Consider the following 20,421-nt stretch of genomic DNA (forward strand, 5'->3'; position numbering starts at 1 on the left):
CCATACATTAATTGAAATATGAATTTATTTATTTATTGCATTTTTCTGCCAAGGTGGCCAAGATAAGTTTACAAGTTTAAAATACTAAAAGAAATCATATGGAATGTAACATTGTGTATTCTTTAATATGCGTTAAGATAATTTCCACAAAGCATTGAAAACACCTGCAGTGAAAATATGCAATAAAAAAACCAGATTAAAAGTGTAAAAATTAAAACAGTTAAAAACGATTACATCTGGAGCTTCAAGTTCAGAGGAATGCTTGCCTAAACAGGTGGGTCTCCAGGGGTTGGCAGCCTGCCAGTACTACTGATGGGGCCTCTTGTCTTTCAGTATGGTGGGCATTCCACAGCACTGGTACCACCAGTTTAAAAGCCTGCTTCCATATTATCACAATCTGATAATAACCGGGCCATGGCAGAACTAACTATGTTCTGTTTCCTCCTCTCCAAAAAAGGAATAAAGTAGGGATGCAGAACTTCTGGTTCTCCAGATGTTGCTGAACCACAGCTCCCATCATCCCTGATCTCTGCCCATGCTGGCTGTGGCTGATGGGAGTTGGAGTCCAACAACATCTGGAGGGCCACAGACTCCCTACTCACAATGTACTGGACTTAAAAAAAAAATCATTATTATTTATTAATTTATGACTCTGTTTTCACGTACGTCAAGGTGATTTTACAGAGCAAGTTTGTCCTGAAGAGCTTTAGTAGGGTTTTATATTTTGATTGATAGAAGAAGCCAAAGGGGAACAGAAGGAGGCAGGACCAGTCGGGGGATGGGGACCAGGACCTCAAATCTAGACGCTTGTTGGTTTTTTGGCATTTGATGAGTTTCTCATCTTGTTTTGTGCACATCAAACCTAATTGTGGCACACACTCTCAGCCAGAGCTGCAAACTTGAACAAATAAGAAATGTGATCTGTTTAAAACAAAACAAAACAACCCATACGTTTTTGTTAACTAGTAAAAGATTTTGTCATATGCTTAATAAAAAGGTAAAGGACCCCTGGACGGTTAAGTCCAGTCAAAGGCGACTATGGGGTGAGGCACTTATCTCGCTTCAGGCCGAGGGAGCCGGCGTTTGTCCGCAATGCTCACACTCCCATTGGTCCAGGTGGGAATTACCTGTAAGAAAATGAGGACATAAGGAGAGGCTGGCCAGTGGCTCATCTAATCCAGCACCCTGATCTCACAATGGCCAGCTTAGAGGCCTTTGGGGAAACCAAAAGCAGGAACTGCTGAATGCAGCAGCCACCCTCCCAGCCTGTTGTTTCCAGCATGGAGGGAGGACCAGCCATTGTAGCCAGTAGCCATTCCTCACCCCCATGCTGTTGTTTAATCCTGCTTTAAAGCCGTCCAGGTTGGTGGCTGTCACAGCCTCCACTGGAAGCAAAAACCTGTAGTTTTACTATGTGCCGTGTGAAGAAGTTCTGTCTTTTGCCTGTCCTGGAATCTTGCAACATTCAGCTCCATCGGATTTTCCATGAGTTCCAGTGTTAGAGGAAAGTTTTCACCCTTTCTTTCCTATCAACTTCTTCCGCACCATGCATAATTCGGTGGCGTGGAGCTAGTATGCGTCTAACACAAGGTAATCAGGAGGGATGCTTGGCTGGCCACGCAGAGTGACAGGTGGGGTTCCCTTGTCATGAGTTACCCACCCTACACTGTCTGATTTGATCAGAGACAGCATGAAGATCCAACCAGCCCCCCTCACCCTGGGCTGCAGAGAGGTCTGCGCTACTGAGCCTGCAGTGGGGCGGGCGGGCGGGGATGCTGGCTCCCCAAGGGAAAGGGGCTTTGCATGCATCAATGGGTGCCTGCTGAAGCAAGGCAGGAAATGCCCCAAGCACAGTCTGCCCACCACCCACCCCTTTATTGACGGGCTGGTGGTGGTGAGTTGGGGGATGAGGAGATGAAGGGCTGGGCACGCTTTTGCCTCGCACCCCCTGGGCTCGGGAGCAGGCACCGCTTCAATCCCTGTGTGCGAGAGAGACAGAGAAGCTAGGAAGAGCTATTCGTATTGAAAATGCTTGCAATTTCTGTGATCTGTTTCAGTGCATTTGCTTGGGTCTTTTGGGGTAAGGCATTGGCCTGGACAAATAGTTTGGGGGGCCATTAGGTGTTTGTTCTGGAGTATATACTGGCTGAGGGACAAACTAGGCATGGTGAGGCATTTAAAGATACAGAATTGCCCCTGTGAGTGAGAGTGTGTGTGTGTGTGTGTGTGTGTGAGAGAGAGAGAGAGAGAGAGAGAGAGAGAGAGAGAGAGAGAGAGAGAGAGAGAGAGAGAAGAAATAAAGAAAGTTGCCGGACTACAAGTCCCATCATCTCCTGACCACTGGGTAGGGCTTATGGGAGTTGGGATGCCTTGCAAAAAAACAACTCAACAACTATGGGAATTCTCTAAATAAAAAGTCAACAATTTGTTTGAAATATGGCAACCCTAGAGTGAGGGGCCTAGCAAGCCATGTAGTCTTGCAGAACAGATATAACGTAACTACAGGTAAGCCTAATGTGTTTATAATCATTTAATTGTATTACAACTTACTGAGCTGTACTACTTAACTGTACAATAACACTGGACATATTTTCATTGCATCTGCAAGTAAGAGGACTAGAGGATTACTTTTTAATAGAAAACCAGAATATTCAGGGAAGGAGCCTGGACTATCCTGAAGGGGACCAGATGGGAAGGAATTGTATTTCATCTATCACAGCTTTCCCCCAACCTGGTGCCCTTTTGAGCTACAACTCCCATAAGCCCTGACCTGTTGTAATCCAAAACTTCTGGAGGGCACCAGGTTTGGAAAGGTAACCTGTCCCTTTCTCTCACATGAAAGAGCAGCCCAAGAATTAAGCCTGGTGATTAGTTCACCATTGAAAGCACTCTTATACCTCTTTTAAGAGTCATGGCCACTCTCAAAGAATGCTGGGAACTGTAGTTTGTTGCAGAACTATAAATCCCAGCACCCTTAACAAACATTAAACATTTGGTCTGTCCCTCAGGAGAAACTGGGAATAGTGATACAGCTGGGCCAGTGAGGGACCTTTTCAGTTCCTGAGGTCCTCAGTTCAGGGCCTGGCCTGACCTTACTGACCACTGCCACCACGCCTGGCACAACAGCTCAGCGGCAGAACACCTGTTTTGCATTCAGAAGCTCCCAGGTTCAATCCTTGGCCTTTCCAAGGAGATGGGAAGTCTTTCCTCTGTCAGAGAGCCATTAACACAGGTGTAGGGAACCTCTGGGCCTTCAGATCTTCTCACAGAATCATAGAATTGTAGAGTTGAAAGTGACATCTAGTCCAACCCTCTGCAATGCAGGAATCTTTTGCCCAGTGTGGGACTCGAACCCACGACCCTGAGATCAAGAGTCTCATGCCCTGTCTTGCTGAACTGCAGCTCCCATCAGCCCCAGCAAGCATAGCCTATGGCCAGGGGTGATGGGAGTTGCAGTTCAGTAACATCTGGATCGCCACAGGTTCTGTGCACTAGCCGAACAGACACAACTGTTTGTTTTATTTAAGGTACTTGTACCCTGCCATTTGTGGCAAAGCCCTCCCAAGGCAACTTACAAAAGACTAGCCTGACCTCCTATCAAAGCAGCTTCCGAACTCCCCCTAACCCCACAGACGGCGATTATATGAGCAACCGGTGCCCTGCGATGCTCCCGCGAGGGGCTGCAGAGCAAGAGGATGCGAGCAAGGAGACGGAAGGAGCGGCTCTGTTGATGGGCTGGGAAAGAGAAGGGCCTGGGGCCTGGGCCTGCACAAAGGCCCTTTTCTTGGTGGGGGCACAAAGGTCAGATGGATGCTGCTTGCAGGCCCCTTTGTTTCTTTCTAATCTCCTAATCCTGGCTGGAAGCCTTGGCTGCTTGGCAGCTCCTGCTGGGTGGGGAAGCGGGGATGGAGGGAGAGATGGAGCAGGGGGTTGGGGGTCTCTCTGGGAATGGTGGGTGGGGGTGGGGTGTTTGTGCGTTTGTTTGTACACATGCATGCCTCCTGGCTACCCATAAGCATCTCTGCCCAACCACACCAGTGTTGTTTTGGGAGCTTTCCTACCTAGGCAGGTCTTCTGCTAAGGCGCACAGAGCCCTCACATTGGATGCAAAGAGGTTTTTGGAAGGAGGCCTTTGGTTTGGGTGTTCGGCCTGTGCTGTGAGGTGGCAAGTGGCACCGCAAAGCAACGTAGAAAGTGCACAGGCAGCTGCTTTAGGTAGAATCACAATCTAACTTAGTATTTATGATCTGGCAACAGCTCTTGCCTTTGTCTGGAGATGTCAGGGATTGAACCTGGTACTTCCTGTATGATGTGGCTCTCCTTTTAAAATTAACAACTCCAGTCCTCATGGATCTGAATCGAGGGCTGATCTTCTTGCTGGTCCATCTTGCTAAGTTTTGTCTACACTGACATGGCCGCAGCCCTCCAGGGTCTCTTTCAACCTTGTACCTGGAATCTTTTATTCACAAAGCATGAGCTCTACCACTGATTGGTGACCCTTCCCTGATGTGTGTCATCTGCACAATGTGAGCTGTGCGCTGTGATTTGCACACACAAGGTGCCAAGTGCAATCTCTGGAGAGAATGTCTTTCCCGCCACCCTGCTATGTGATCCTTTTAAGTGAAGGTTCCAGGGATTGAACCTGTGATCTTCTGCATGGAAAGCAATGTGCTCTAAGACTGCACTGTGGCCCTTCAGATCTCAGCTGTGATGTTCATACTGAAGCAGCTTTTGTGCACCCCTTGCTTCATTCCAAAGGCTCTGAAAAGCTCTGCTTTCAAAAGAGCAAGGTGCTAGTCCTCAAGTTACTTTTTAAAAAATTTTAAACCCACTGTATCTTGCAGGCTTCATTATTTGTCCAGCCAAAAAAAGCCTTGATATCAGTCAGTGTGTGTGTGTGTGTGTGTGTGTGTGTGTGTGTGTGTGTGTAATAGCAACTATGGATTTCCTGAACTGTGTTTGTGTATTATCTGAATAATGCTACTTCTTGGGACTCTAAGCATCACCCTGCTTCACTCCAAAACTGGGGAAAAAACCTAATGCTTTAAGGCTTTAAGTTTCTAGTCCTCAATTTACTTTTAAAAACTCATATATTTTTTGGTATGCTGTGGGCTAGCAACTCCCCCCCGCCAAAGCATAGTTTTTCTAGTTGATAGGTTCCAAAGGGTCATTGGAGCACAGGGCCTGGATAATTGTAATTGTGTGTGCAAAAGTGTGTTCTGCCTTTTGCCTGCTGTAATGTTCAGCCTCCGTGCTGGTGGGTCATTCCAAGGTTGTTCTCTGGGAGGGGATTTTCAGCCTAGCTATTAATTGGCGGCACTGGGGATTTGGAGATGGGGCTGCATCAGCAGCCGTGGCGTAGGAGGGGGATGTTCTCCTATTGGGTATTTAAAGTGGGCCACTGGCAGATTCCCCTGGGAAGCCCGTCAGACTTAATAAAAGTGGCTGCGTGGGCCACAGGATCTCCTGCTCTTTAATTAGAAGAAGGGAGCGATGTCTCGTGCTGGCTGCCTGGGTGTTATAATTATTACATATCAATAAGGTTTCTTATCTCACCTTCACTGTAAGGTGTCAAAGTTGGTGACAACAATAATATATAAGAAAAACAAGTAAGATGGAATAGAATGGTGTAAATTCAGCAGAAGAGGTGGGTCCCTAAAAACAAAATCCCTTTAACTGTCCAAGGCCAGGGTGAAGAGGTGCATCTTCAGCATAGATGCTGGATGCTCTTCTGTTTGGAGGGAGTTCCGCAGTTTATGGGCTGCCACAGAGGAAGCCCATATTATCAAAGAATCATACAGTTGGAAGGAACCCGAGGATCATCTTGCCCAACCCCATGCAATTGAGGAATATGCAGCTGTCGCTTATGGGGATCGAACCTGCGACCTTGGTGTTATCAGCACCACACACTCTAACCAGCTGAGCTATCCAGCCTCTAATCCTCTCCAGGCCCTCCATCCCCTGCACATCTGAAGGTGGCAGATCTTCCAGTCTGGACATCGAGGTCCAGCTCCAAAGGCCTTCTGGGGGGTTCCCTCACTGCAAGATGGGAAGCTACAGGGAACCGGGCAGAGGGTCTTCTCGGCAGTGGCGCCCGCCCTGTGGAACCCCCTCCTATCAGATAAATGATTATATGACTTCCTGTAGACACCTGAAAGCAGCCCTGTTTAGAGAAGTTTTTAACGGTTGATGTTTCATTGCGCTTTTAACACTTTGTTGGGAGCTGCCCAGAGTGGCTGGGTCAACCCAGTCAGATGGGCGGCATATAAATAACAATGTTGTTTACTTACTTACTAACACAAGTGGTGGACGGTGCCTATTGAGGCAGGCAGGGCAGGAGCCCCACAGTAGTTGGAGCCAGAGCCAATGGCAAGCAGAGCCAACTGGTCCTAGTTTCCCCCCTGTAGTCCTGTAGTGGCAACCCTGAGACTAAGGAGGAAGCAGCTGGCAGGCAGTGCCAAGCCCTGGACTTGGATGCAAAGGCAGGCAGGTGGAGACTGCCTAAGAGCAGAATGAGGTCAGTGGGGCAGATTCCCATATGGGAACTAATGGCCCCATCTCCACTGATTAACATGTGATTTAGCGCTTTTGAACACCAATAAGTGAGCACCTTGGATTGCATATGTAAAGACTCCTGGTGGGGAGTGAAGTGAGGAGAATTCTTTTGTGTTCCTGTCATCCTTGTCCCCCAAAATACCTTCATTATCAACATCATAAAATTATTACTTATACCCCACCCATCTGACTGGAGCCTGATAGGGATAAGGCTGCCAGTGGCTACTAGCTACAAGGGCTGTGTCCTACTCCAGTGTTGGAGACAGTATGTCCCTGAATGCCAGTTGCTGGGAATTGGAAAAAAGGACTTTGTGCTTAGGTTCCATTTGTAGGCTTCCCAGAGACATATTATGGGCCACTGTAAGAACAGGATGCCGGACTAGATGGGCCACCGGCCTGAGGCAGCAGGGCTGCTTTCACACCCTTAACATCTTTCCACCATTTCAAGATGGCCTTGTGGGCCTGGCACAGCTGTAGCATCCAACGGAATCGCCATTCCTTCCTTTCTGCAATGCCAGGGGGTTCCTAAACCCCTCTCTATTGGTCAAAAGACACGTAAAACTGTTAACATGCAAACACGCCCGCACCCAACTTGAGAAATGCTGCTTTAATTCTCCAGAGCAGGGAGGCCAACCAGGCCCTGGCACCTCACGTTGGGATCGGGGTAGCCAACCTGTCGCCCTCCTGATGTTGCCCTGCAACTCCCAGCATTGGCCAATGCCGGCTGTGGCCAATGGGAGTAGGGAAGCCAAAAGCACCTCAGAGGGTTCACCCTGTGTGTGGAGTGGGGGGGGGTGACCCTTCAATCTCTCTCAAACACCCTTCTTCCAAAAGCTGGCAGGGCCTGTGGTGTGGGAAGCTCAGGGGGCGGGATGGTGTTCTGGACGGTTCCCATGACAGCAGGCTGTCTGTCTTCAGCACTCCCTCGTGGTTTGGGGTGGGTGGGTGGGCTTGGAGGTGAAGGAGAGGCCCACGGCTGGGGCCTGCGAGAGTGAAAGAGGTGGGTGGGTCTGCTGAGTGGAACAGCAGCCCTTTTCTCTTTCTCTCTCTCTCTCTGTTTTCTTTTTCCTTTTGAACTGTCAAGGTCAGCCGAAAGGATTTCAAACTGTGTTGCCATGGTTCCCAGGTGGCCCTTTGCAAAAGTCTGAGGAGTCTGTTGGCAAGAGAGGCCCTAGGAGGCCTTGAGCCAGCATCGAACATGAGTGGCTGCTGCATTTTATAAAAAGTTTATTATTGTTTATAAGTGTGCATGTGGTGTGTATGTATATGTATGTATATATCTCATATACATACACAGAGAGAAAGAGCCCTCATAAAATATCAATGTGATGTTGTTGCAGTGTTGAAAGAAAGCAATCATTAAAACGGTGGTGAAGTGAGATGAAGAATGGTGTGGATAATTTTTCCTCTGCCCTCTCCCATAACACTAGAACTTGCAGTGGCCACAGTCAAGTTGATTGGTAACAAATGCAGAACGGGGTGGGGGTGGGGGTGGAGAGACAGTTCCATAAGTTTAACTTACGGAACACTATGCCGCAAGTTGATGGCTGCTGGCTTAGATGGCTTTATAAGTGGATTAGGCAAATGGCAGGAGGAGTTGGAGATGGTGGTGGGCTCTCCTTCATTGGAGCTTTTTAAAAAGAAGTTTCTTGAGCTGTGATTACTGCATCGCAGGGGGTTGGACCAGATGACCCTTGGTCTACAAAACTCCCAGTCTCCTAGGGCAGACATGTCCAACCGGTCGACCACGATCGATAGGTAGATCCCCAGGGTGATCCTGGTAGATCATGGGTGATTGTGATTGATCACAGGATGAAATAAAGTGGGCAAGGAATGTCTCTGCCCCCAGTCCCCCGGCGCCAGGTCCCTCCACTGCCGCACCAGCAGCAAGGGGAGCTTGGCGAGGCAGCAATTGCAAGTAAGCGTGACTCATGCGAGGGGCAGCGTAGGGCAGGCTGGTGATCGATGTTTGGCATCCCCCCCCAAAAAAACCCTTAAGAACCCAATACCCCCCCAAAAGCTCAACAACTGTGGGCAACCCTCCACAAGAAAAGCTCAACAATTAAGGTCAATTTCCCCCGCTTCCACCCACACACGCGCCTCCTCCCTCCAGTGACATTGGGTAGATCACTGCCAGTTTTTTTACACTGGGAGTAGATCTCAGGCTCTTGGGAGTTGATTGTGCCTGTCCTAGGGGATACTCTGGGCTGGATTCAAGTAAATAGCTGTGCTAGTGGGACTAGTCGCAATGCTAACGCAATGAGGGCTTCCCACCTTCTTGTGCCATCCCCCAATTCAGCTCTGGGGGTGGTGGAAGAACCCCCAGAACAGGGTGGTTGAGGGGAGAGAAGATCATTCTGCCTGGCAAGCAGAAATCTTTGTTTCCTTAGCTCAGTGTTGAGTTCCACCCTCTGATTTCCATTCCAGTAATATGTTTGCTACTGCTTGGGCACTTGACTTGGGATTGGCCCTACCCCAGATTGTAAAACTCATTTAATAAGTTCATTTGAAGGGCAGGAAATTAGCTTCGGTTGGGATGGGCTGCAATTCTGAATACAGCAAACTGTTCACAAGCTCACATTCTGGTTTGGAACAGCCACCCCCACCAGTGGCAAACGCTCGCTGTGGTAGAATGGTCTGTCGTCACTCTGAACCACAGGTGTGAGGAAGCTCACTCCCCTGGTTAAAAGACGTCCTTGCAGGTAGAAAAGGAGCAGGCAGGGCTAGAATCTTGGGAATATTTGTGAACATCAATTGCCTACCTGTAGTGAGAAGCAGTACAGCCCACTCTGCTGCCTTTGACTCCAAGCTGTTGCAATCCAGGGTGTAATTCACCCTAATTGAAATGCAAGAGCGTAAGAAAAGGAGCCCTGCTGGATCAGGCCAGGGACCCATCTTGTCTAGCATCAAAGCAGCCAAACTAGATGCCTATGGGAAGCCCACAAGCAAGACCTGAGTGCAGTGGCATGCTGCCTCCAACAGTGGAGGGAAAACATAGCCACTGTGGCTAAAGGCCTCGTCCTCCATGAATTTGTCTAAAGCTTGGTGACTGTCAATGCATCTTGTGGGAGTGAGTTTCGCTAAGCGCCATGTGAAGAAGTACCTCCTGTTGTCTGTCCTGAATCTTCCAGCTTCGTACAGGCCTTTTCCACCGTCCTAGGAGCACTGTTTAACATAGACACATGCACACACATGCAAATAGCGCAGTCAAGGTTACTACTGGTCTGCATTTCTTTCACACTGTGTTTATTTTCAGAGAGCAAATGGAGAGCTTTTGAAAACCAGACTTTCTCTCTGTTTACTTTCTTCCTGTTGGAGGTTGTAATTACGGGTGGGGTTGGGTCCATGGTCTTCTTTTTATGGGTGGTAATATTGACAGTCGTGGCTTTATGGCAGTGAGGCCGGCTGGCCTATTTGTTTATGCCGTGTGAAGGAACCTAGAGATTTCTTGACTCCATCCCCCACCCTCTTCCCTGCAGGCTCCAGGTTTTTGGAGAGTCTTGGGTAAGGGGCTCCCAGTGGGCGCACCTGGCTGCTGACATTGGAGATAGCAAGGCATTGGCCATGCAAAAATCTGAGCTGCTCTCTGCATTTTCTCAGACGGCTTTATTGAGAACTTCAGTCTGCCCCTGCTGCTCAGTAGGGACAATGGAAAAATTTGATTCAGTTCTCGTCGAAAGGCAAACTTAACCTAATTCGCAGTTCCCAAAACAATTGTGAACCAAAACATAGCCATCCTTTTGAAATCTGCCCTTCTCTGAACTTTGCAGTGCAATTCTCCAGCCAAGTAACATGTGGAAAAATGGATATGCTAGGGTGAACTGTCTGGGAAAATGCATATGTGAGTGAAAATGGCATGCAAAGGTACATTATATAAGAGGAAGCAGCTTTGCAAAAATGTGCACATTTATTTACACAAAGTTGTGCATATGAGGAGACAGCCACACTATGAGGACTTTTAAAAAATCACAAACTGATGTGTAAATGTGAGAACTGAACTTAGGACGAAAAATAAAAGCTAGAGAGGGACTGCTATTGACAGGTTTGCCCATCAAAATATCACTAAATTTGCCCATGGCAAGTCTACGTTTGTACACAACTTGTTAATGTGATGCCAGATTCTACATATCTTCTATCCGTTCGTTAAAAGGAGCCCCATTTTTGTTCTTCCAGTTCATCAATACCAGTCTTTTTGCTATAGTTAAGGGCATGGAGATTCCCTTCATATTGTTCCTTTGTTAGGTGTATAATTCAGAACGATTTTTTCCTCTGCAAATTTAAGATTTCCCCCCATACAGTTGTGTTGATCCCTCTACTAAAAAATTGCCCCTATAGGACATTGTAAGAAAACGTTGTATGTTTTTAAGCTGCATTGCCCCTATTACATCTCCAGCAGCTAGATGTCTTGGATAGCCCTTTCATAAACATGCATAATGCTTGCTAAAAGAAAAGGAAAGATGCAGAGATATGAAGCCGCCTTTACACTGAGTCAAATCATTCACCCATAGAGGGTAGCAGCTCTGCAAATTCTTAAGGAGAGAAGGACCTTCCCCAACCCTGCTGGCTTAGTAACTGGAGTTTCAGTCTGGGTCCTTCTGCATGCAGAGCATGTCTTCCACCCCTGAACTTGATTGCCTTCCCTCAGAGGGGATGGGAGTGCTCAATGCTGTACCAAACCCACCACATTCAGATCATCATTCCCAAGACCAGCGCAACATGCTTTCTAGCTGGTACTAAAATAAACTTGGGGGTTGACTTCTTCATTGTCAGAACTGACTTCTTAATTGGGCAGTCCTTAAAAGCAAGAAAACCTAGGCAACTGTCTTAATACCAAGGTCAGAATATTTGTCCGTCTAGCTCATTACTGTCTGCTTTGACTGACAGCAGTTCTCCAGGGTCTCTGGCAGCAACATGTCTTTCCCATCACAGCAATGGGGAGTCCCTGACCTGTGAACTGTCTGTTGTGGAGCAGGTAAAGATGCTATCGAGCCAAAAAGTGGTTTGCAGCTTCTTAACACATTCATGTGTTTTGGAGATGATTCAGGGCGTTGGTTGAGGTCTTGGGACATAGGTGCTCCTCCAGACAACCTGGTTTGCTTGCACAAAGCTTATGCTGTGCTTAGGCTATATCCTGCCTTTATTGAGCATTCACTCTGATCTGTTTGCAGGGAGGTTATATTATCCTGCATTCACCCATATGTCTTCCTGTTACACTTTTCAATGCATTTCCCCATCACTTTCCAAACTGCAGAAAGTCAGCACTGGTTGTCAATTTGCTGCTGGGTGAAGTTCAGGGTTATTGTGTTAATTTTCAAAGCCTTAAAACAACTTGGCCCCAAATTCCTTATGGACCATCTCCGTTGCCAAGGTCTTTGGATGGGGTACTTTTTGTGATCCCACACACCCCTGAATTTCAGGTTTCATTTACCAGGGGACGAGCCTTTAGTGTGGCAGACCCCCATCCCTACCCCCTGCGGAAAACCTTGGCAATAGTGGTTCAGCAGGAATCATCCTTGTTTGCTTTTAGATATCTTAGGCAGAACCTGAGATCCTTTGCCAACCAGCGTTGTTCTCTTAATTGTTTTTACTGTGCTGTTCTGTACTGTATTGTGATATTCGATATATACATAAATGCAAGTAAATAAAAAAGTCAGTTTCTTTGTTGAAAGTGGATTTGTTGCACCAAGGCAACAGAAGGCTTCGATCCACTTTAATTGCACAAAGCTACATTTCTCAGTGTGCACTCAAATCCTTTCCACAAAATGCTGGCAGTCTAGAGGCACCTGAACTCTGGACTTGGCTGTGATGGGGTCAGAGCTGTCCTGATCTGAGCTCAGTGATGCTGTGCAGTATGAATGTGGAGCTGATGGGAGAAGCTTGCTTTGCAGTCTGAGGCCTGAGCTGAACCTCTTGTGGGGTGGTTACTGTGACAAATATCTGCCTGTCTCTTTCCCCTTTTCTTCCTCCTCCTCTTTCTTCTTCCTTTTTTCCGGGTCACCGGCTTTTAAGAGAGGCTTCTCAGCCCGACTGTCTGGCCACCCTTTTGATCCCCTCCTTGTTTAACAGCCACTTGTGGGAATCTGACTAGTTTGTTTGAGCCAAGGAGCTTGCAGGAATGTGCTGCACATTCTTCTGCTGAGGCAGTTTAGCTGATTCTTTTCTTCGTTTGATTGGTATTATTTGTTTGTTTGTTCTCCTGTCCCAAGTTCGAAATGAAGGAGAGGGTGCATTGCTTGGAGCGGGGTATGTGTGTGTCCCTTGAGCCAATGTTGACCCTAGAGTCTCCTGTGTTCAAAGCACTTTTTGTTGGGATCAACTGATTCCTCCCCTGTCTTTTCCGGACAGGGAAAGCTTCTCTTTTGATACCATGTCACTGCAAAAATCAGCTAGGCATTTAGTTGTAGCGACTGAAACCCAGGTTTAAGATGGCATTTGGCTCCTAGCTTTTCTATCTCAGTTTCTAAAACTGTTTAAAAGGTGCTCCTTCAATACCTCACTACAAGGCAACGGTCAACAGCATCCCTGCCAACATGGATAGTTGGAGTATACAAAATCTGGTACAGGTAACTTTGATCTTACACTTATTTAGCATACGTGTTCACAGCTTTACACATGTTGCCAGAAAATAATCTAAAAATAAATAAATGAAATTGTGCAAACTGCGGGGGGGGGGGAGGAAATGGCATGAAAATGGTACATGTGGAGGGAAATCGGGCAGGCTTGCGGGGGGAAACAGCTTGCAAACCCAGCAATCTTTGTGAGCAGAAGTGGTGGTTGGAGAGCGTGGTCAGAGGAGGCCACAGAGGCTTGTGGAAAGGTTTGGGGAGACAATGGAGGGTTTTGGAGTGCAGAGGAGGTGGTTTAGATTTCATAACAGCCCCAAAACACAAGGCATTGTCATCATCAGCTGCTGAGAAACCGAAGAGGAGGAGTTTGGTTCCCATGCTGGAAGAGGTTAGCAGTTCTAGACTGCTTGAGGGATGGCGTGTCTGCATGTGCTGTGGCACACAAATTCGTCCAGAACGAGTCCAACATCTGTGCTATCAGGTTGCACAAGGAGATTCGCGGGGCTATGGCAGCAAGCGTACCACTGACTGCAAAGATGACCAGTCAGGTGTGGGGTAAGGCTTTGGTGAAGATGGAGAAGGCCCTAAACTTGTGGCTGGAAGACACGGACCAGAAACATGTTCCTATGGATGGCAGCAGCTTGCACCAAAGGCTCTGAGCCCCTATGACCACGTCAGACCTTCCACCACAGATGGGGACCAACCTGTCAAGGAATTTAAAACTGGCCCACGTTGGCTTAACAGCTTTAAGATCCACTTCCACCTGAAGAATGTCTGGCGGACAGGGGAGGCTGCATCTGCAAGCAAAAGGGCTATAAAATTGCAGGGCTAAAGCGGCTGTTGGACGACGAAGTATAGCTTCCAGTCTTCAGTGCAGGCGAGGCTTTTCTGGAGAAAATGTCCAAGCAGACTCACATTGCCAGAGCTGAAAAGCCAAGCCCTTGGCTTCAATGACGCAAAGGTTTAAGTGACTGTGCTGCTCTGTAGCATTGCGGCTGGACACTTAATAAAGCCTGGCTTGTTGTGCTGGTCCCAATATGCCCATGCCCTAAAAGGCAAGAAAAAGAATCTGCTGGGTGACTTCTTCATAATATCTGGAATGGTTCTACAACTGTTCATTCCAGAGGTGAGGCATGACCTTGAGGAGAAACAGCTGCAGTTAAAGTGCTGCTGGTTGTGGATGGTGTTCCTGAGTACCCCAAGGGACTCTGCTTTGCACACGGCAAGGTAGAGGTTGTCTTCCTCCCTCTGCAAAATGACTTCCCTCATCCAGCCCCTGGGTCAAGGTGTGATTTTTAAAAATTATTATTATTATTTATTCAATTTATACACAGCCCTATTCCTGGAGGCTGCTTACACATGGCTCACCTTCTCCTGGGAGATCAATGTGATGGATGCTGATCCGGATCTTGACCTCGCAGCATACAGGTCAAGGTTGCCCATCCCATCACCTGCTTCAAACAGGCAGTGGATGCAGTCAAGCTTCAGACAGCAAATGCATGCTGGTGGAACTTGTGGAAGGAACGCAGGCACAATTTCAAGGGATTTCCCAGCATTGCAGGTTGGAGAACTTTGTGTGGTTGGCCAGGCAAGTGGGTGATTATGGCTTTGTTTATCCAGGAAAAAGTGGGAGAGCTGGAGGAACTGGTCAGATCAAGTTCAGAATATGAGGGTGGGCCCTTATGATTATTTTTTCTCAACTCTTCCAAGTCATAAAGCACGCAAATGATCAGATTGCAGAGTTTGACCCTTCCATGGAACACAGTCTCAATGTCGTCCGTGGAATTACAGGTGCTCTGAGAGACCGTAGAGGGAAATGTTTGATGAGCCATGGGACAACAGCAGCAGCTGCTGCCAATCACCATAACTCTCACAAAGAAACCACCAGCAGCAGATGTGCCCAGGCAACCCACCTCTGGACCCGAACCACAACCAAGCACTTCTTCCAGCTACCAATCAGTACCAATCATGTGAAGCACCATCCAGTGAGGGGGAGGAGGAGGAGGAAGACTTAAGAGCTGCAATCGCCCCTCACCATTAGGTGCAGTGATTTTTAAAAATATGGTTTTTTATATGGTTTTCTGGGGTCGTTCTGGCTTTTCGCAAGTTGGCTTCAGCGCACAATGGCCAACCTCCATGTAAGATGCAAGTTACCTGTACTGCTTACGGAAATGGGCATAGCCCTATGAGTCAGGAAAATGGGAAGCTGCCTTATACCAAGTCAGACCCTTGTTCCATCTGGCGCAGTGCTCTCTGCACTGACAGGCAGCAGCTTTCCAGGGATACTGCCAGGGACTGAACCCTGGGACCTTCCGTACAAAAAGCAGGAGCCATGCCCCTGGGTGGGTATCTGAACTGGATTTGAATTGATTTTATGTATGTGCTGTTGTCGTTTTAAACTGTTTTGGCATGCAAATAATTGATTTGTTTTTATATAAGCAATTGTTTTATATATATTTTTTACTGTATTGTTATTGTAAATTGTTTCAGGAGGCCTCATGGGAAATGATTCATAAATGAAATAGGATGGTGATAGTTTAATAAATAAATAAATAAATAAATAAATAAATAAATAAATAGCCCTCATGGAAGCCGCTGCTGGAATAGGAGAGCTTTTAGCTGGGCACTCTTCCAGCTCTACAATTCTATGATTCTAACTCACTACAGTGAAAAATATGGGCCCATAGACTCCGCTATTCAGTGGAAGTGTTTCCTGCCCCCTGCGCCCGCAAGTTTGGATGCAACCTGCAAATGCCAAATGTTTCCCCAGCCACTCAGTTAGGCACAGTGATTAGTTGATTGGAGAAATGCTCCCATGGCCCCACCATTGCTGAAGAGCATCTGTTACCTTGCAGGTGCAGTCTTTCCCAAAACTTCTCTCCCCCCCCCTTTCCCCAACCACTCATTTCTCTGCCCCCCACCCCTAAGCACCACCCTTCTTCCCAGCGCCTTCCACACCTCCTGTGCAGCCCGGCAGTGGCTAAGCATAGTGGGGTGGAGGGCAGGCCATTCTACCTTTGTATGCCTTTTGAAAGGGCGGTTGCTAAGCAATGGGAGGTTGCCGGTTGCTAAGGCCACTTGATGGGTTTTCGTTAACTGCCAAAGACCCTCTGGTGATTGAAGGGAGGGGAGGGGAGCTGGGCAAGGCAGGCAGCCTGGCTGGCTGGCTTCAGAGAGAGGGATGCAGGGGGCTGGGACGACGCCCTCCTAATTAAACTCCATCAACTGGGTTTAATCTATTGTTCCAAAGGCATTTTTGTTCAGAGGGGAGAAGGCCATTCCCTTGGGTGGAGTAGGATCTGGATCTGGGAATCCAAGCAGTGGGAACCTAAGGGAAGTCCTGCTGGATCAGGCCAAGGGCCCATCTAGTCCAACATCCCATTCTCACAGGGGAGAGCCAAAAACCTATGGGAAGCCTGGAAGCAAGACACTTCCTCAGGCATCCTTCCACCTGGGTCCTCCCCATTGCCAGGCATTGGGAAGCTTGGAGCAGCTGCCTTTAACTAATGCCTTAACCTGTGCAAAGTCAACCATGTGGAAAATGGTATTGCTTCCAGTAAGGAATTAAAAAATAAGATTTCCATTCTGGATCAGAGCTGAGATCCATCAGCAGTTAGTCAGCCAGTCTCTGTCCCAACCACCACCACCACCCATTTTGGTGTTTTGTACAGGGACGCGGGTGGCGCTGTGGGTTAAACCACAGAGCCTAGGACTTGCCGATCAGAAGGTCGGCAGTTCAAATCCCCGTGACAGGGTGAGCTCCCGTTGCTCGGTCCCTGCTCCTGGCAACCTAGCAGTTCGAAAGCACCTCAAAGTGCAAGTAGATAAATAGGTACCGCTCCGGCGGGAAGGTAAACGGCGTTTCCGTGCGCTGCTCTGGTTCGCCAGAAGCGGCTTAGTCATGCTGGCCACATGACCCGGAAGCTGTATGCCGGCTCCCTTGGCCAATAAAGCGAGATGAGCACCGCAACCCCAGAGTCGGTCACGACTGGACCTAATGGTCAGGGGTCCCTTTACCTTTACCTTACACTTTGAACACTTGGGTGCCCTGTTTTTTCTGAATTGGAATTGAGACACACTTCACTCTAGGAGAGAGTCAGGCCCAGCATCTGCTCACGGTCCCCTTGGACAGATCCTGGTACCCCAGAAGTGCCCACCTAGCTCTGATGCCTGCCTCCAGTCTCCTGTAGAAGAGTTAGGGCCCCTCCAGATTGTGTATTCATAACAATTTGTGCTCATTGTGGTATACGCAATCCCACTTTCAGTGTTGTTTGTGCCTGCAAAATCTCTGAGGCAGACATACGGCTTTGTTTCCAATTTGCATGCCCTGTAACTTCCTGCTAAAATCCTGCAATGCAAATGTTCTGGGTTTGTTGGGGAAGCGCAACCGAACAACTTAAAAGGCCGAATGATGTCTAGTACAAAACTCACCTATGGAAAAATCTACCAGCCTGGAAGGGCCCTTAGGCTAAGGTTACCAGATGCCCCCGGATTTACAAATCAGTCCCCATACAAAATCCATTGAAGTTGAAAAGTTTCCCCGGATTCATTGAAAAAAATCTGGTAACCTTACCTTAGGCTCTAGCCATTGCCATAACGGCTGCCATTTTGTTTTTACCTGTATGTCGTGCAGGTCTGGAGCACTGCGGGAAAAGAAGGTGGCAGCTGCCAATTAGGACTGCTGTTTCTTCATGCACGTACATACACAATGCCCTGGATTGGAATGGTGTCCAAAATCAGGGGGGCTGTGATTGGCCTGGTAAACTTTAATAGGAGGACATGGGATGATGTCCTTGGAATGATTTCTTTCAGCGTTTGGGTGGTCATCCGTTGCAGACCCTTTACATCCAGGTTATCAAGTCTGTGGCAGGGGGTCAGGCTGGCCAACTCTTGGGGGCTCCTAGGGGCATAGTGCATGATGCCTGCACTGTCATTGTGTGTGTTGGGTCTGTGCCAAATGCCTGCAGGGTTGCTGAGCCGATTACAGGTCTGATAATAGCCCTGGGGCAGGATTAGGCCGGTTGTGGTCACTGCTTCCTTAAGTTTCTTATCCTCCCCGCTCCATCTTCAAAACAAGCTATGCCCAGTTCTTAGCCAGGAAACCCCTCTCGCCCTGTCCCTTGTGGCTGTACCACTTACTGGTGGAATAGGCAAGTCAAATTGCAATTCCTACGAAGTTCCCAAATGCCCAGTCATGTTCCATCATCTACTTTAGACTGTCTCCTAAGCCAACTTTCCCCTGCAAAGTTTGTCATCCAGAACCACTGCTGATATACAAAGGTGGCCTGGTGAGCTACTACTGCCAAACCCATTTGGGGAAACAGCAGGGGTGATTTTGTCCTCATTACTCATATCTGCAAGTTTCTGATTAGTTTAGATTTGAAAGCGTCTCTGTCTCTTTTTCAGGCCAAGCGGCTTACAATGATCCAAAGCACAACAACAGTCTGCAGCTGCTTTTCTTTTTCCTAATCCTGAAAATAAGTCAACATATATTAAATATTACTTGGGGGGGGGGTCTTTATAAAACCACAAATTGCAGAAGGCCATGACAGAAAAATATAAGAAGCCAAAGATTTAAAACATGTTTTTAAAATTGTTGACGGTTCCCTCAAAGACTTTGCCTTCCACTCTTTTCTAAAGGCCTACCTTTTATCCCTCCTTGAGGCCTGCTTTTTCTTTCTTTCTGGCCTTTGACTCCAGAGCCCTTAATCCTGTTCTTGACAGTAACCACCTAAAGGATGTGTTTTTTCCTCCCTCAGCTCCAGCGATCATTTCTCAGGGTGTCTCAGGGTAGGCGCCCCTCTGAGTAGAATAAGGGCCCCCCAAAGGCATTAGAGGATCGCTTACCACAATTTGAAGAGGATCACTTACCACAATTTGAAGCTAGTGAAGTAATACACTTTACCTTCTAAAAGCTGCAATGTAAAACTAACCTCCCCCCAGCCCAATAATTTGCGCATCTCCCTAGGTTTTCTTCCCACTTTGTATCTTGAATAGTATAGCCTTTGAGGCAGGAACCCGTCTCTTTTGTTAATGCCATTCTATAAGGTGTTGTGGATGTGATGAAATTATGGTAATCACATTATTCTCTTAGCTAATTTATTGCAGCTGCTGATTAAGTGCATCGATAGGCAGATTTTGTTTTTCATGTTTAGGAATAGCAAGCACTAGGACAATATATACCTTCATATCTGCTTTTGTTTTATTATATTAAAAATAAAACACTGGGGTGGGTTTGCTTTTTGCCTTTTTCCTCCGGGGGTTGGGGTGGGTGTTGTAAAAGGAACAAGTTCCTAGCCGCTGAGGTACAGGGAGGTGCTGAGATCTCAGAAGCGAGATGTGTTACTGATAGGGTTGCCACCTTCAGTCAGGCAAAATAAAGAACAGGTCAGAAGGGGGGAATTGGGGGGCTGAAAATGTCTTTATTCACCATCACCTTTGCAAGGACGGAGTTTTGGGGGCAAATGCCCTGGCATTTTAGCTGCTATGCTGCACTCTGTGATTTCTTTTCCTTCCAATCGGGGTTTGTATGTGTGCCGAATTAAAAATTGCCATCATTGGTTCAGAACAAGCATCAAACTAAAAGCCCAGTGGCTCTTGACTCTCTGCTGATCAGCATCCCCCTCGCTGTCCCACAGGCCTCCCTGTGGCCAGCCCTGCAGGGGAAGGCGCTGGCTGTATCCATTGTGAGTCCTACACAGTTCAGACCCATTGAAAACAATGGACATGCCTAATTTAGGTCCATTAACTTCTGTGGCTCTAATCTGAGTATAATTTAGTTGGTTGCAACGCATTGTTGCAAAAACAGACTCTCTGGGTGACTGGCTTTGATATGTTTTGCTTTGCATTGGCTTTTCTGCCCTCTCCCGATTTCAGTACGTTAATTGATTTTTTTTCTTAATTGAAGGCCTGTTTCCTAGTGGCAAAATTAGCTCTTTAAAACTTGCTCTGTCTCATTGCAAATCCGTATGGTTGGAACCATCCAGTTCCAGCTGGTCTTGGCTGCAATGGGCACTGAACTGGCTGCATAGATATTCCCACCATTCCTCCAAGGAGCTCAAGGCACGGTTCATGGTTCTCCCTCCCCCTGTATTATCTCCCCAACAACCCTGTGGGTTAGGCTGAGAGCTGTTGTCTAGCCCAAAGTCACACTGAGAGCTTAATGGCCGAGTGGAGATTTCCTAGTCCAACTCTCTAACCACTCCACCACACTGCCTCATAGGTGATCTGCTGCTCCAGCACCCCTGACGTGTGCCCCTCCAATTTCTTCTTGAAAACTTCTAATGACGGGGAGTTCGCC

General features: G+C 47.6%; 1 protein-coding gene and 1 long non-coding RNA gene across 7 annotated transcripts in view; one reads left to right on the forward strand and one right to left on the reverse strand.

Moving 5' to 3' along the window:
* The window catches only part of IGSF9 (immunoglobulin superfamily member 9), a 65,993-nt gene that overhangs the window by 16,946 nt on the left and 28,626 nt on the right, over nucleotides 1-20,421 (forward strand). The window lies entirely within an intron of this gene.
* On the reverse strand, nucleotides 26-18,949 carry LOC309358830. The gene is made up of 3 exons (XR_014163650.1): nucleotides 18,768-18,949; nucleotides 17,695-17,764; nucleotides 26-1,127 (listed from the first exon to the last, which is right to left on the reverse strand). It is a non-coding gene; the product is annotated as an uncharacterized lncRNA (long non-coding RNA).

The sequence above is a fragment of the Podarcis melisellensis genome, assembly GCF_964234715.1.
Source record: "Podarcis melisellensis genome assembly, chromosome: 16".
Classification (NCBI taxonomy): Eukaryota; Metazoa; Chordata; class Lepidosauria; order Squamata; family Lacertidae; genus Podarcis; species Podarcis melisellensis.